Source organism: Uranotaenia lowii, chromosome 1, assembly GCF_029784155.1.
Source record: "Uranotaenia lowii strain MFRU-FL chromosome 1, ASM2978415v1, whole genome shotgun sequence".
NCBI lineage: Eukaryota > Metazoa > Arthropoda > Insecta > Diptera > Culicidae > Uranotaenia > Uranotaenia lowii.
In genome coordinates, this window is record NC_073691.1 from 99,013,295 (window position 1) to 99,029,757 (window position 16,463).

At 40.1% G+C, this 16,463-nt stretch overlaps 1 long non-coding RNA gene across 1 annotated transcript; it reads right to left on the reverse strand.

The window, feature by feature from the left end:
• Positions 1-15,286: 15,286 nt before the first annotated feature.
• LOC129745013 (uncharacterized) lies at positions 15,287-15,846 on the reverse strand. The gene is made up of 2 exons (XR_008737061.1): positions 15,688-15,846; positions 15,287-15,596 (listed from the first exon to the last, which is right to left on the reverse strand). It is a non-coding gene; the product is annotated as an uncharacterized LOC129745013 (long non-coding RNA).
• Between the last annotated feature and the right edge of the window lie 617 nt (positions 15,847-16,463).

A 16,463-nucleotide genomic window follows, 5' to 3' on the forward strand; every position in this document is an offset into this window, starting at 1 on the left:
GAAGGCCTGAAAAAAAGGGAGAAACCGCTGGTGCAAATCATTGGTGCCGATCCGACAATTGTGGCACGTTATTGGTCGAGGTACAGCTTTTACACTTCGTCACTTGGTGTAAGCTGTGAGTACCCGGTTTCATCCCCATCCGTCTGGGAAAGCGTGACGTCGTTTCCACACGCTTTGCCCGGTGGTTCGTCTACCAGCTCCCGGTCAACATTCACCACAGCGTGGTTGGCCCATAGCAGCCGAATCCAGCGGACGCTGCCCGGTTCCCTATCGGTTGGTGTTGGAACCAAAAGTGGAAGGCTTCTCCAGGAAAAACGAAGCGATTTCTCCATCGATGGCCATCGAAAATTTCGGACGGAAAACCCCGGTGACGGCAGAAATGGCAAGTTAAATAAAATGGTAAAACCGTATCCTATCTGTAAAAATTAGTAAATGTTTAATGAGCCCTGTGATTTGTCTTGTTCGATTGTGTTGGTCCGCTTTGTAGACAGTGTTTGGTCGTTCCCGTCCTCCCTGAGAACGTGCGCCGACCCTGAGAACGTAAGTATTTGAGTTGAGCTGGCCGGAAGTGGATGACCTAGTCATTAACTTTCAATTGGCGATCCATCGAAAAGGAAAAAAATATTCTAGTCTTTGGCCAGAATAGCTGTTTCCAAAAGTCCGCTAAGAAACCATTTGACCAGTAAGGGGGGCTGGGAGATTCTGATTTAACCAGATTGGAGAACCATTTAAGTATTTCTGCGTTCAGTTTTTTGCCTAGTTACTTTTCATAACAGGATTACAGGATCTTAACTTTCTTAATTTATATTATTTTTCATTTAACTTTTCTATTCTGCTCAATTTTTTAGAACTTGCGCGTCCGAAATGGCGACAAATGCTACAGGATTGAGACAAAGATTTGAAAACCGATACCAAGAATTGCGCCCTGAATTGCTTGAAGGGAATGATTTAGATTCAGAGTTGATAATGAGAAGTGTAGAAGTTACTGGTGATCGATCCTTGACCAGACGTCGACGGATCTTAAGAGATTTATTGAGGCAGGAGAGAGAAAGAGGTACACCGGAAATGATCGTACCGAGTACTCCAGAGGAGGAAATAAGTGTTTGTCGAGACAGAGTTATTTATTTAGAACAATCCGTTTTGAATTCTAATAGAGTTGCTCCTAAAGTGAAACATACATTACTTCACTTAGCTAATCGGTTGGCCGTTTTAGGAAGTAATGCTTTGGCCCCGATTAATGAAGAAGCTGGTAAACTCTTAACCCGTGTTTGCGACCATTTAGATAAATATTTCCCTTCAAATATACCAGATACCACTCCGATTCAGGATATAGTTGATGAGTTATTCGACAAGGCTGAGGAGGGAGAAAGAGGTAACTCATCGCCGGAACAAGAGGCCATTGAATGTCTGAAGAGAATGGGCCTCATTTCGACAGACCTTGAAAAACCTGATGTTAATATCTTTCGCGATTCGTTAATTGCACTTGAGAAGGAACTTATCCAACTTCGCAGTAAAACATCCTCGAATGAACGAACCTATTTAGAAAAAACTACCGTAACAAATCCGTTGATCAACCAAAATACAAGTAATGAACCTTATACCGGAACAATTCCGAGGCTCACTGACGTCACCGTCGAGTGTACTGTCGTGACCAATCAATATGCAAGACCAATAACCACCCCCGCGATTACGTCGGATTATAATCCTGTTTCAAGCGTACCGCGCCCATCGATCAATCCTACTACGACCCCATACCCTTACAAATTAACAGAATATGCCAGTTATGACAGTGTTAGAGATCCCACACCATACCCTTTCACCCAGCCGTGGTTCAACCGATCGTCAATTAACGGAAATTCGATGTCATTGGTACCTACTAAAGTACCCACCTCTATTACACCCCAAAGTATGCCGAATGCATGGCCCAACTTACCATATTCGCGCGGCCAAGCCCTTTTCGAACCTACTACGCTTGCCTCGTACCAGGTGACAATGTCACAGTGGCCAAATTCATTCAGCCAATCTCCACCCACGTTTTCTCAAACAACAGCTATGCCGCAAGTCTCGTTTCCGGTTCCACCACAGAATATACATCCGTCAGTATCATATCCGAAGCCATACCCACCTTATAATGTTCCACCTTGCATGCATCTACCCGACCGAAATGTCGCGGTCGCCCACAAAACACTTCCAGTTTCGTTATGGAAAATTGATAAATACTCCGGTACAGATCGAGGAACAAAATTAAACGAGTTTTTAGCATTAGTTGAGCAATTGGCGCTCTCAGAACGCGTGTCTGAACAAGAACTGTTCGATTCGGCGTTTCATTTGTTTGAGGGACCAGCTAAAAGCTGGTATATGAGCATGAGACATCCTTACCCCGGTCGTTTGATGAATTGGCATCATCTAGTATGGGAGTTGAAACGTAATTTTGCCCATCCGGAACTAGATGCCCTTCTTCGGTTTCAAATATATCAAAGAAGGCAACAAAGAAATGAAACCTTCCAAGATTACTATTTTGCGATGGACAAAATGTTCCGAAGCATGATGCATCCTATGGAAGATCGCGAAAAGCTCGAAATAGTGAAGCGCAATCTTAGAAACGATTATAAGAAATCCCTTTTATGGCAACCGATTTTTGATCTACCTCAGCTAATTGAAGCGGGCCACGTTATCGATTCTTCAAATTTCGCCATGTACAATCAAGTATTCGCCCCAGAACGCGCCGTTAATCTTGTTACACAAAACAACCCAGTAAACTCACGATCCGAACATTCACGATACCCACGATCCAATCAAAATCGAAATGAAAACTGGCGCGATAAACCTAAAAACCCATCCCACGATAATTACCCCTTTAAAAAGAATTCCAGTAACGCTAGATCAGCTCCTGAAACGAAGAAAACGCCTACGCCAGAGAATCAACCTGGTCCGTCGCGACCGCGTCGAACAATCGAATACCTCGTTGATGGTTTCACACCACCACCCGCTAACGCGTGTCTGAATTGCCGACAGGTCAATCATCAGGTGGAAGAATGCAGATCGCTCAACGGTCTAATTTGTTTCATCTGTGGCTTCAAAGGCTTCGACACACAGAACTGTCCTTACTGCCAAAAAAACGGTCGTCCGACACTCGAAAAGCGCCGAGAGTCGAAAGACCTCGCGTAAATTCCCCCACACCTGAACTAAGTTTACTCAACTACGAACCAGTTGACCCAGATTGGTATACAAGCGAGACATCTGAAATCCTAGAAATTACAATTAAAAACTCAGGCGACAATCGTCCATACGCCTGGGTGTACATTCATGATATACGCATCAAAGGTTTGCTCGATTCAGGTAGCAATCAGACTTTAATCAGTGATAAGTTGCACACGCGTTTGCGTAATGCAAAATTACACGCTTTGCAGAAGAAGATGGAATTAAGATCGGCTGATGGGGGTAAATTATCCATTTTGGGTGAAATTTTCATTCCTTACCATTTTGAAAATCAAATTAAAATAGTTCCCACACTTGTCATAAAAGATCTGCTAATTGATTGTCTTTTAGGCACAGAGAACAGACATCGGGCCCCGAACAAAAATTTGTTGAAATCGTGTGTGAGAATACCCACCTAAGTTTCAAACCAAATTCGTAAGTGGACTAACATCCATAAGATGTCGCTACCAGTACACATATTTTTCCATTTTTTCGACACGCTTAGAAATTAATACTCATAGTTTATCTCAAATGAGGCCATTGCAATGTATGAGAGTAACACAACTTTTTGTGTGATAAATTTTAAGAACATCTTGATTTAAAAAAAAATGCAAATCATATTTCAATCATACTTTAATCGCTGTCATATGTCCCAGCATATGCCCCATATTGTTCAATCAATATTGGCGCTGAATTGAAAGTTGAATTCCCAGTTTTAAAGTATGTCTGTCATTAAATAGTTTTATATAACAGAGAATGTGAACATAAATGTTATAATTGTTAATTATGGGTCGGTATTCCGGTTGATGGTATCTTGTAACTCATGTTTATAAATAACTTAAATCATTTCTAATGATTACTAACAAGTTACATGAGTTACAAGTCCTCATATATCGATCTCAGGTAACATCAACCAGAATATCGAGTCATAGTTTACAATTATAACATTTATGTTCACATTTTCTGTTCTAGAAAACTGTTAACTGATAGTAAAATCCCAACACATACTTTAACACTTGGAATTCAACTTTCAATTCAGCGCCAAAATTGTTTGAACAATATGGGGCATCTGACAGCGTTCAATTGTGATTGAAATATGATTTGCATTTTTTTTTTTAATCATGATGTTTTAAATTTATTACACCGAAATTTGTGTTACTGTCATACATTGCACTGGCCTTCTTTGAGATAAGCGATGAGTATTAATTTCTAAGCGTGTCGAAAAAATGAAAACAAAAATAGGTGTACCGGTAGCGACATCTTATGTATGTTAGTCCACTTACGCATTTGGTTTGAAACTTAGGTTGGTATTCAAACACACGTGTTGAGCTCCAGCTCGAACTCTGTTCTCTGTGTTTTAGGTATGACCTTTTGGTCCAAATTCAATATATATCCTCAGGCGCAGTGTGCCCTTCTGCATGAAGAGAGTGGCACTGAACCTAGAACCCCTGAATATATACTTACCCCTGAAGAAACCGAAAAGCTAGAAGAAATCAAACGCCTATTCCAAGTGGCCAAACCTGGTTACTTACCAATCACCCCGCTAGCGCAACACTCCATTGAAATAGCTGAAGAATGGAAAGCTAAACCACCCGTTAGACAGTATCCTTATACAATGTCCCCAAAAATACGAGAGAAAGTGGTAGAGGAGATCAACCGGATGCTAGAGATAGGAATCATCGAACGTTGTCAGTCGGACTGGTCGCTGCCGGTGGTTCCTGTTATCAAGCCCTCTGGAAAAGTCAGACTCTGCCTCGATGCTCGTAAGTTGAACGAGCGAACCGTTCGAGATGCGTATCCGCTACCTCATCCTGGAAGGATATTAGGGCAACTACCTAGAGCTAAGTACTTAAGTACGATAGATTTGTCGGAGGCTTTCCTCCAAATCCCCTTAGAACCCAAATCTCGAAATTATACCGCCTTTAGCATTCAAGGATCAGGAATGTACAGGTTCACTCGATGTCCATACGGATTGGTAAATAGTCCTAGTCGGCTTGCTAGAACCATGGATTTAGTATTAGGTAATGGAGAATTGGAACCGTTTGTCTTTGTCTATCTCGACGACATAGTTGTAGTTAGTGAGACACTGGAACACCATCTGCAACTATTAGCCGAGATAGCCAAAAGACTTAGAAGGGCCAATCTCTCCATTAACCTGGACAAATCTCACTTCGGTGTAAACGAGTTACCATTCCTAGGATACCTACTATCGATTGATGGCTTGCGCGCAAACCCAGAAAAAATCCGACCCATCGTTGAGTACGAACGTCCAATAACCGTCACCAAATTGCGCAGGTTCCTAGGAATGGCTAACTATTATCGCCGTTTCATCGAAGATTTCAGCGGGACTACGGCCCCGTTGACGGACTTATTAAAAACAAAAGGGAAAACCATAACCTGGTCTGACCAGGCGGAAGAGGCCTTCTGTTCAATAAAAGAAAAGCTTATTACATCACCCATACTCGTTAGCCCTGACTTTGATAAGGAATTTACCATTCAAACCGATGCCAGTGACGTAGCCGTCGCTGGCGTACTGACGCAAAGCCAAGATGGCCAGGAGAGGGTCATAGCTTATTTTTCGCACAAGCTAAGTACTCCTCAAAGGAATTACCATGCTTGTGAAAAAGAAACTTTGGCTGCTCTCTTGTCCATCGAAGCTTTTCGTGGGTACATAGAAGGATCACACTTCACCTTGGTCACGGATTCGTCTGCTCTGACCCATATCCTTCGTACCAAATGGAAGACCTCATCACGTTGCAGTCGTTGGAGCTTGGCTCTGCAGCAATACGACATAACTATCAAGCACCGGAAAGGCAAGGACAACGTGGTTGCTGATGCGTTATCAAGGTGTGTTGCTGCAGTGTCAGCCGAAACGGTCTCAACGTGGTATGACGACCTGAGGAAGAAGGTTATGAATCAGCCGGACGAATACGTAGACTTCCAGGTGAAGGATGGCCTTCTATACAAATTTGTGTCCACCCCAAACCTCCCCTACGATCATCGGTTTGAATGGAAATTAGTAGTCTCTCCGGAAAAACGCGCTTCGGTTATCAAAGAATGTCACGACGAATCTATGCACATAGGCACCGACAAAACTTTGGCAAAGATCAAGCTAAAATATTACTGGCCTAAGATGTCTAAGGATATTCGAGAATACATCAAAGCTTGTACCATCTGCAAGGAAACCAAACCCGCATCGGTTCCTGTCGTGCCGACCATGGGGGACCAGAAACTTACCACTCACCCTTGGCAAATCATCGCGGTCGATTATATCGGGCCACTTCCTCGAAGCAAGAAGGGGAACCAGCACATTCTGGTGGCCACTGACTTATTCAGTAAGTGCCCAAGCAACCAGAATTCCCTTAAAAAGGTTCCATAGAAGCTTAATCAGCTCTCGTTTGTGTCTGAAGAGAATGCTAATCAGCCCAAAATTTAAGTTCTTAAAGCTACTTTCAAGTTCGTTTAGGTGGCTGTAGAGAACGCTATTCAGCTTCTAAGAGAATGTCAAGAAACTTCTACGCGCCGAAAAAAAAATCCGAGTGACAGATTGCTCTGACAACCACATGTCAGATTGCTAGGTTGCCGGTCTATCATGGTCTATCTCATTGATTTTTATTATATTGTTTTGATTACAAAAGCTGCTCACACGCCTAGAGAATTGAACCGCTGCTCTCTAGGTTGCAATGAAACTCATCAGCCTCTCGACCAATCCATCAATAGCTAATTGCCACTGTAATGATTAGTATTTAAACTTAATGTCATTTGAGATGATTGAGTGGGTTGGTCAATAGAAGGTACCTTATTTCGTTCAAAGGACTTTCAGTACACAATATGAATCAAAACAAAAATTCGCATCATCAAAATTTATTCGAATATCTTATTTAACATTTATAAGAAAAATTCGAAAAAATCTTGAATTCCATTTGTAAATATCAGTACAGATATAAACAAAACAAATACCATGACAAAAAATTGACAGACATTTTTGACATGTCGCTTAGAATTCCCATATAGGTTCTTTAAAACACCTTCAAGTATCTTAATGGTGCGCCTTAGAATGTTACGCGAACGTTATCGACCTTCTTGAAAAACATTTATGACATGTCGCTTAGAATTCCGATATAGGTTCTTTAAAACACCTTCAAGTATCTTAATGGTGCGCTTTAGAATGTTACGCGAACGTTATCGACCTTCTTGAAAAACATTTTTGACATCCCGCATAGCGAAAAACCATACTTTGAATCTTTCGAATTATTCGGGTCTGATTATATTAATAGTTAGAATTTCTTCTGAGTCATCGCTAATGTGGCTTCGCTAGAAACGAGTAGAAACTATTTCTGAAAGATACGATTGATCTTCCAAGAAACAAAATGAGTAATTTAGCAACGCGCCGATAAGATAAAAAAAGATTCCTGAAAGATAAAATTAATAATCATGAAATAAAATTGATTATTTTAGCAACGCGTCCCGAATTTTCTGCTGTCAAATCACACGTGGCCGAATTTGTGCCGGTAAAAATTCATCTCCCGGCACAGTTTTCACAATTATTGCTGTTTTGGGCCGGTCTGGTATAGGCAATGGCACCGGTTCTGACGTCAGAAGCCGAAAGCGTCAGGTTCGATTGTGCGAGGGTGAGTACATCGATTTATTTATTGATTATAACTAATTTTTCAAAAAGTGAATTATTTTATTTCAGGCGCAGATATTCGGGTGTCTCAGGCCTAACATCTTAGGCAAAGGTGGAGGCAACGTAACTCGAGGTTCGGAAAAGAAAATGGCAAAAGAGCGGCGGTGAAAAGCGTTTCTTAAACCATGGAGCGGACGAAAAATGTTAGGGCGGCTACCGAAGAAGGCGACGAAATTGCAGCTGGAGGACAAAACCTGACAGAAAATCTCGGCTGCTCGGAAACGTGAATATTTAAAAAAAAAAGTCTAATAAACAGTTGTAAAAATATTCCTAATGTTTTTAATTTGATCGTAATACTAATAATGAAAGATAGAAGGTATCATTTATTATTTTTAATTGTAAAAAGATTTTTAGAAGATCAGCTGTAGCGTTTGCAGAGCGTGAAATTGAAGATTAAATAACGATAACATCTATCTTTAAGCTAAAATTTGAATAAAGAAAAAAGCAAAAAAAATGAATGGTTACTCTACTTAACGACCCGTTCGCTGTATCGTAAAGTGCGTCCAAACGATTCCATCTCATGAAAAAAAGACTAGCTTAATCTTACATTAATAATCCAAAACTATAAAGCTAATCTTTCGTGTGTCTTGGGAAGAAGATAATGGAAATCGTTATTGTATAATACCGATTTATGCGGGATGTCGCTTAGATTTCCCATATAGGTTCTTTAAAACACCTTCAAGTATCATAATGGTGCGTTTTGGAATGTTACGCGAACGTTATCGACCTTCTTGAAAGAAGTTCCATTGAAAGCGCCTAGAAGTTCTGTTATCGATAGTTTAACCTTTCAAAGGGCGATGGAAGTTCCTGAGTAACTTTTACGCGACAAGAGTCACCTGAAGTTCCCGTAAAACATTTTTTCAGCCAAATGTGAACTTCGGAGTTCCATCTTTAAGTAAAAACGCGACTTTTGGTTGCTTGGGTGGTGTATGCTGATCCCGGTGAGAAAAATTGATAGTACTTCACTTTGTACTTACCTCAGAGACCAATGGTTCTTCCGCTATTCCACGCCGGAAACACTTATCTCTGACAACGCGTCCGTGTTTCTGTCCAAACAGTTCAAAGATTTTCTCGTGAAGTTCGGAGTGAGGCATTGGTTGAACTCTAGATACCACTCTCAGGCGAATCCGGTTGAGAGGGTGAATAGGACAATCAATGCCGCAATCCGAACTTATGTCCGAGAAGATCAGAGACTCTGGGACAGTAAACTATCAGAAATCGAAACCGTTCTTAATACGACCCGCCATTCATCGACCGAACTGACTCCGTTCTTTATAGTCCATGGCCATGAGGCCTTTACAAAAGGGTCTGACCACAGATGGGTCAATAGTGCTGACCAAACCGATATCGATCAAAGGATCCATAATAAAAAAGATCTTTTTACAAAAATTTACGACCTAGTTCAAACTAATCTGAAAAAGGCCCATGAAGCCGGTAAACAGAGATACAATCTCCGAAATCGTACAAAGGCCAAACCATTCGAAGTTGGCCAACTGGTTTACAAAAGAAACACCAAACTATCTAATGCCGCGGAAAAATACAACTCCAAGTACGGCTCTTTGTTCCTGCCTGCGCGAGTATTAAGGCGAATTGGTACCTCGTCCTACGAGCTCGAGGATACCAACGGTAAACCCCTGGGGGTGTGGCCCGCGGCCCACCTCAAACCAGGGTAGTTTATTGTTCCTCATTTTTTTTTTGCACCAGCACTATTCCTCCAGTATTTTTCTTTCTAAAATATCAACAGTCACAGTCTTGTTCCCTTCGATTTCCTCTTGCTTGCGCCGAAAATCCGAAAACAAGGACACTTTTTCCACCGTTTTGCGTGGGAGTCGAGTGAAAGAATGAAGAACACCTAAAAGAAAATCGACCATCAGTATGGAACACTTTTCTTAATTTTATCGGTACTCACCATCGCTCCTGGGAGATTGTAGCTGTATAGGGCCCTCGGATTGATTGTTAACCACAGTCCAAACACAAATGTCCTCTGGCCGATAATCTCTCCACCAGTTCCGGACAGAATCTGAAAATAAACAACAAATTTAGCTATTCTGGTTCCAGTGTTTGTTTACATTCATACTTACCCTCTCCCCCAGAAAACCAGCTAGAATCCCGTAAAACCGCTCGACTACGGCCAGGAATCCTTGCTCCCCCATTCCTTCGGTTTCGGATGCCATCTAAAAACGCGAAAAAGCATTGAAAAGGAAATGATCAATCGCTTAATGAGACAAATTACTTGTTCAAATTCCCGTTCACTTTCCGTTGTCGTTCAGGTACTGAAAACAGAATGACAGTTTCCCGTGTTTACAATTGTAATGGTTCGTTTCATTTAGACGTGGCCTAACACTGCTGCTCACATCCCTGTACAACCGTGACGTGGGTTTAGTAGTTCACTTTTTCGTAATAAAAGTTTTTCGAATAAAAGTTGGACATAGTTGATAGTTGTATAGTTGAGTTAGAAAACTTTCCATTGAAGTATTTAATGGCAAATGATACTGGATAAATTGGTAGGTCAATCGTATGCCAGTTGTTCGACCGGGCGGGTTTATAATTCAAGGGGGCTGCGCTGGAGACCGGAGTCAACGCGACGCTGATGGTCAGTACACGGTGGCTCGATCCTGAGCCATGCGCCAAATTTGAGCGGAGTTGTTTCACAACATTGATGCCCTATGACCCCGCACAATCCTTGATTATAAACACGTTTCGGTAATTTTCAACCCAAGGCGATTGAGCCTTTCTATTTTCCTTTTTTTTCTTAAAAGGCAGTGTCGTATTTTGTCTTTAGAATTAAATTAAGTTGAGTGTAGTTTATAGAATGATTGATACGCGTGAGTGTTAGTATGAATGTTATGGAGGACGCGTCCAATGATTGAGGATAGTGAGTGAATGATGATGAATGAATATAGAATTAGGGTATTAGGTTTTCCTCTGCACAGAATGGAGGAGTTTAATGCAATTAATACAAGTCTAGGAAAGTGAAGATTATGTTTTCCTGGAGGCCAAGCAATGTAACGGGGATTTTCTCAAAAGGAAAATCTAATGAAATGCTTGAACGACAGCAAGAGATGCTTAATGGGGACACAAGATGGTTCAATCAGAAATTTGGAAAAAATATTTGGGTCCGGTTTCAAGGCGGATGGATGGAAACAGTTTAATTTGGAATTGATCGAAAGAGACATTGCACGGAAAAATTTCTCCTGAAATTTCATTTGAAATTTCACTTGAAATTTTTCCTGGCCGATCTAGGGGAGGATTGTTACCGATCCAAACAATGTTTGCATTCGGTACCAATTCAATGGAGCAATACAGATTTTTGTTTTGTTTACGCGGTCTTGTTTTTTATTTTGTTTGGTTTTGGCTCATTAAAGTAAGTAAATTTAAATTTAAATATAGCCATAAAAAGTAGCTTGCCCAATATGCCCTAATCGAGGTTGACCGTCAAATGACAGGTGTCATTTGACACATATGAGACCGGATCCAGAAAACCCGAGAAAAAAGAGCGGGAATCTGGAGGCTCATGCGTGAACGACGGCGGATGTCTCGTTCACTTACATCGGGATAAGGAAACAGTATACATCTACCTAAAAAGAAAATCCTCGAAAGTGTTTCGGAGTTTTTGTGCGGAGTGTTCGGCCAGGAAGGCCTGAAAAAAAGGGAGAAACCGCTGGTGCAAATCATTGGTGCCGATCCGACAATTGTGGCACGTTATTGGTCGAGGTACAGCTTTTACACTTCGTCACTTGGTGTAAGCTGTGAGTACCCGGTTTCATCCCCATCCGTCTGGGAAAGCGTGACGTCGTTTCCACACGCTTTGCCCGGTTTTTTATATATCCCGACCGCACTGCTTGACCCCCTACTTAAGCAGCTCCGAACGACGCCCCTGTGTATCGAAAACACCCGGTTAGGCCGGACTACACCAGGCGAACCACGGCCCACATCTCCATTTGTTGTGGTTCGTCTACCAGCTCCCGGTCAACATTCACCACAGCGTGGTTGGCCCATAGCAGCCGAATCCAGCGGACGCTGCCCGGTTCCCTATCGGTTGGTGTTGGAACCAAAAGTGGAAGGCTTCTCCAGGAAAAACGAAGCGATTTCTCCATCGATGGCCATCGAAAATTTCGGACGGAAAACCCCGGTGACGGCAGAAATGGCAAGTTAAATAAAATGGTAAAACCGTATCCTATCTGTAAAAATTAGTAAATGTTTAATGAGCCCTGTGATTTGTCTTGTTCGATTGTGTTGGTCCGCTTTGTAGACAGTGTTTGGTCGTTCCCGTCCTCCCTGAGAACGTGCGCCGACCCTGAGAACGTAAGTATTTGAGTTGAGCTGGCCGGAAGTGGATGACCTAGTCATTAACTTTCAGCCTTGAAACGTGTGTAAAGTTCCAACGACCGTTTTCAATCAATTTTATGTGTTTTGGTTGAGCCACCAGATGTCTCCAAGGACACCAGAGAGAACTGTCAAGAAGAAAGTGAAATGTAAACAAAACAAAATAACAAACTATTAGTCAGTTATGAATATGTCGAATTACTATTTGACGAGTTTTGAAGATTCGCAACACATTTATGATTTGCGTAATAGAAATTTTTAGCTTTAAGCTGTTTTTCTAATTGCTTCAAACTAGCATCACAGAGAACAGACATACAAGCTAGCTCACGAAACTTGTGTAAAATTTCCAACAATAGGTTAGAACATTTTTTTTTTGTTTTTTGGCTGGGCCTTTTCGAAAACTGGCCACCTGAAAATTTGATTTGTAATTTTTGAACGGCACAATAGATGGCACTATTTCAAGTCAATTTCTAACGTATTTTTTTAATGTCAGCATTTGAAATTTTACACACTTTTTGGAAGATTTTTTGTTCGAGCTTGTACGTCTTCTCTGTGCTAGCATGAAGCACTAAATAGAAACAGATATGAAACGAGAAAATGCTCGCTCAGAATAGCCTAGAATCGGTATTGTTTCATGTGATTTTTAATTTTAAATTCAACTGGATAAAATAACTGGTTCGTCTGGCTTGTCCGAAGTTTTAACAGGTTTTAAGTTAGTCTTTTTTAGTAAAAAGAATGAAGATAAAATGAAACAGGCAAATTTGCCTTGCTGTGAATATATTGAAGCTGTCCATTCTACTACGATGTTAATTTATCAATTTTTGAGATCGTATACGATTGTGCTCTTCCAAGAATGAGGTACTTCAAAAGTTTAATCGGCTTGTTTAAATGATAGTATTCGAAAATTTGTACTGGTTTCAGGAATATAATAAGTGATAATAATTCAAGCTTGTACATCCGTTTGTTAATTCGGCAGTCTCTGTAGTGAAAAAAAATATGATGATACTATTTTCCCCAGCTTAAAATTATTCGTGGTTAATCTAATTGTATAGAATAATTCGACTTATTGTATTTAAGTTTATTAATTTTTGAATTCAAATATCATTGCGTCCTTTCGAAAAATTGTTACATTTAAAAGAGCTATCTAGAAACAGTGCCATCTATTGCGCCGTTCAAAAGTTAGAAATTTAGCAATAGATGGCACTGTTTTTTGTCATTTTTTAACGGCTTCTTTAAAATAGAGCACTGAAAATTTTACACAAGTTTCTGAAGATTTTTTGCTCGAGCTTGTACATCTGTTCATCTGTGATTCTATTCAAACGCTTGAAGGAACTTGAAAGTTTCTTTAAGAACTTAAATTTTAAGCTGATTAGCATTCTCTAGGACCACCGTCAGAAGCTGATTAAGCTTCTATGGTACCGCTTTATGGAACTTTTGGTTGCTTGGGAATGCAAAGTTTATATAAAATCTTAAATATTCACTTTTTGACTAATGGATTAACACGCACTTACCATGGTATGCATTCCTCATCCTGAATCCTCCTATAAATAGCTTTCTCTGATTCACTTTTGTTTGTTTTGATTTTTAACACGACCGGCCAAACTTTATTCGAAATTCGGTACTTGCTCAATCCAAATTATCTTCTAAGTTTGAAGTTTTAACTTAAAGAAATTATTCCTTTCTGTTGAAAACATTTTTCTTTGGTTGAAAGAAAATTTACTTTGTTTCAAAAGACATATGCAATTGAAAAAATGTCTTTTGAATCAAAGAATGTGTTTAAAATCAAATTCCAAAATTATTCAGTTCAAAAAATTAATTCTTTCTTTCAAAAATTATTCATTTGAATCAGAACGAGAATTCATTGATTCAAAGAAAACAGGAGTTTGATTAAAAAAACTGAGTGTTTTGAATCAAAGTCAGTTTTGTTTTGTTTCAAAATCCAAGTTTTCTCTGCGTGTTAAAAATGCTTGATTGAAAATAACTCAAAATTCGCAAAAACCCGTACAATTCATTTCTGAGTTTTGCCGCTCTAATCAAAATTTGAGTTTTCCCAGTTTTGGCGCATTTTGAATTGTTTTCCTTCAAATCTGAGTCAAGGAGAATTAGAGTGTAATGTGTGAAATTTGACACACACGCTCGGCCATATTGAACCATTAATGCTTGAAAAATAACCATAATCGAAGTTTTGTGGATCAAGTCGTTTTATGAGTTTTCAGTGAAAACTCATAAAATGAGATTTGAAGAAGAACTTGGATTATGGTTATTTTTCAAACATGGTCGAAAAGGTGAAAATGAGCAGAAATTGATGTTTTTTTTTTTAAATTTTATTAGCAAAACTCAGTAAACTAAAAGGAAGATGATCAGAGCAAACGCACCAATAAGTGAGTATACGCGGCCCGGTTTTGCTCATTTCAGCGGACCGGTTTTGGGATACACACTCTTTCGTGCACCGGGCGGTAGCATAATTATTTTTAAATTTAGCATTGCACTGAGAAAACTTTTGTAGAAAATCTTAATCTTAAATTAATACGTACCGAGTAAATTTTCGGAGTCTTCAGTTTTTTGCTGAAATTTCGATGAATGTTGGTTGGAAAAGGGCCTGGGGGTGTTAGCAGTTATTTGACGGGATAGCTGCTATCCGTATCGTGACGTCAAAGTCTACATCCTGGTTGAACATGCCGTACAGCAGCAGCAAGGCCAAGCAGCTTCGAACACCAGCAATCGGGTCCGATGACGGATGGAGCAAGAACTTCCGAGCAGGATTTTTGCTTCGCTTGGCCTCGTCATAATATCTATAGGACACCGCTTTCAACCGGTGGGTTGTTTTCGGCGACCGATTCAACTTTGATCCTTTCGGTAAAGCGTTGAGTTTCCCTTACGGTGTTTCCAATTCCGTGTCACCCGTTTGCTAAATTGTGATTAAAAACTTATTGAATTGTAGGACGACTTGATTGAATAAAATTAGTTCAGATAAGAATATATTTTCGAATTAAGCTCGATTTTGCTTTCAAAACGCCGAGCACTTATATTTCCTAACACATGGACCCGAAAATCAAAATTCAACAAACTAAACAATTCAACTAAAATTAAACTTTATTTGTTTATTATATTTATATTAAAATCATACTTTTCTAAAAAATGTTCAACTTCTTTTTCTATCCAACGTGCTGATTGAAATAGTTGCTGCTCCGAAAAACTGAGTCCCATTAGTTGCAAACTTATTGAGAGACCTCGTTTCGAAAGCCGAATCGGTAGGGACAGTACTGGAATGCCAGCCATATTGGCCGGTTGGATACAAAAATCCTGCACAGCGCACTGGTCTCGATTATTATTACTCCGAGTGACCATTTTTGGTCACAAATTACGATGCTTCAAGTTTGTTTATCTGAAATTGAGTGAGAAAGGAAAAAATGTTATCAAAATTCATAGGTAGAAAAAAGTCCAAAACAGTATAAAATACAAAATAAATAACTCACCATCAGAACCAGTATTTACACTTTCTCGTTCAATTCTTGGAAAAACCCGAAAAAATGTAACGAAATTGCGAATTTAACTGGTTATTCCAAAAAAATCTATCCACAATTTTAATCTGATACAATTTTTTTCTTAAAATGAATATCAACAAACATCTACACGCTGCGACATCGTTTGTTTAATTCTGCTCAAAACGGTAGATTTTTTTCAGTGCATGTTTGCTCTCGCCCCTTTCTAGTGAGCAAATTTGGTGATTTTGTCGGTCCCGACGGCATCGGCCCTATTTTGCTCACCTTCATACTAACCCCCGGTGCGATATGGAAGTGATTAAACTCGTGAGCATTTTCACTTTGCTCGCGATTGCTGCGGATGCCCTCAGAATAAGTGTAGAATAACAGAAATTAATTCGTGGTCCTTTCATTAGAGCTTATATTGGAAAATATTTTTATCAAGACAATGCAAGTAAAAGTTTTGATCAATATTGTATTGTCATTGAAGTTGAAATCCGAAGTTTTCGCGCTGGTGATCGGCAACCTTGCCAACTAGCGACGTTGTGAAATATCATTACTGGCAACGCTTTTGTAAAGTAATAACCCGGATCGAAAAATCGGCCCAAAATCGGTAGGATTTCGGACCGTTCAGCCCGTGAATCGGTTAGAATTCTGACGAGAAATCCAACCGATTTCCGACGAATTCAGTGCCCTGGTGAAACAACTTTCCTGACGACGATAAGTTTTTGCGAGTGAGCTGTCAAAACAACCGGGTCGTTTCAAGACGG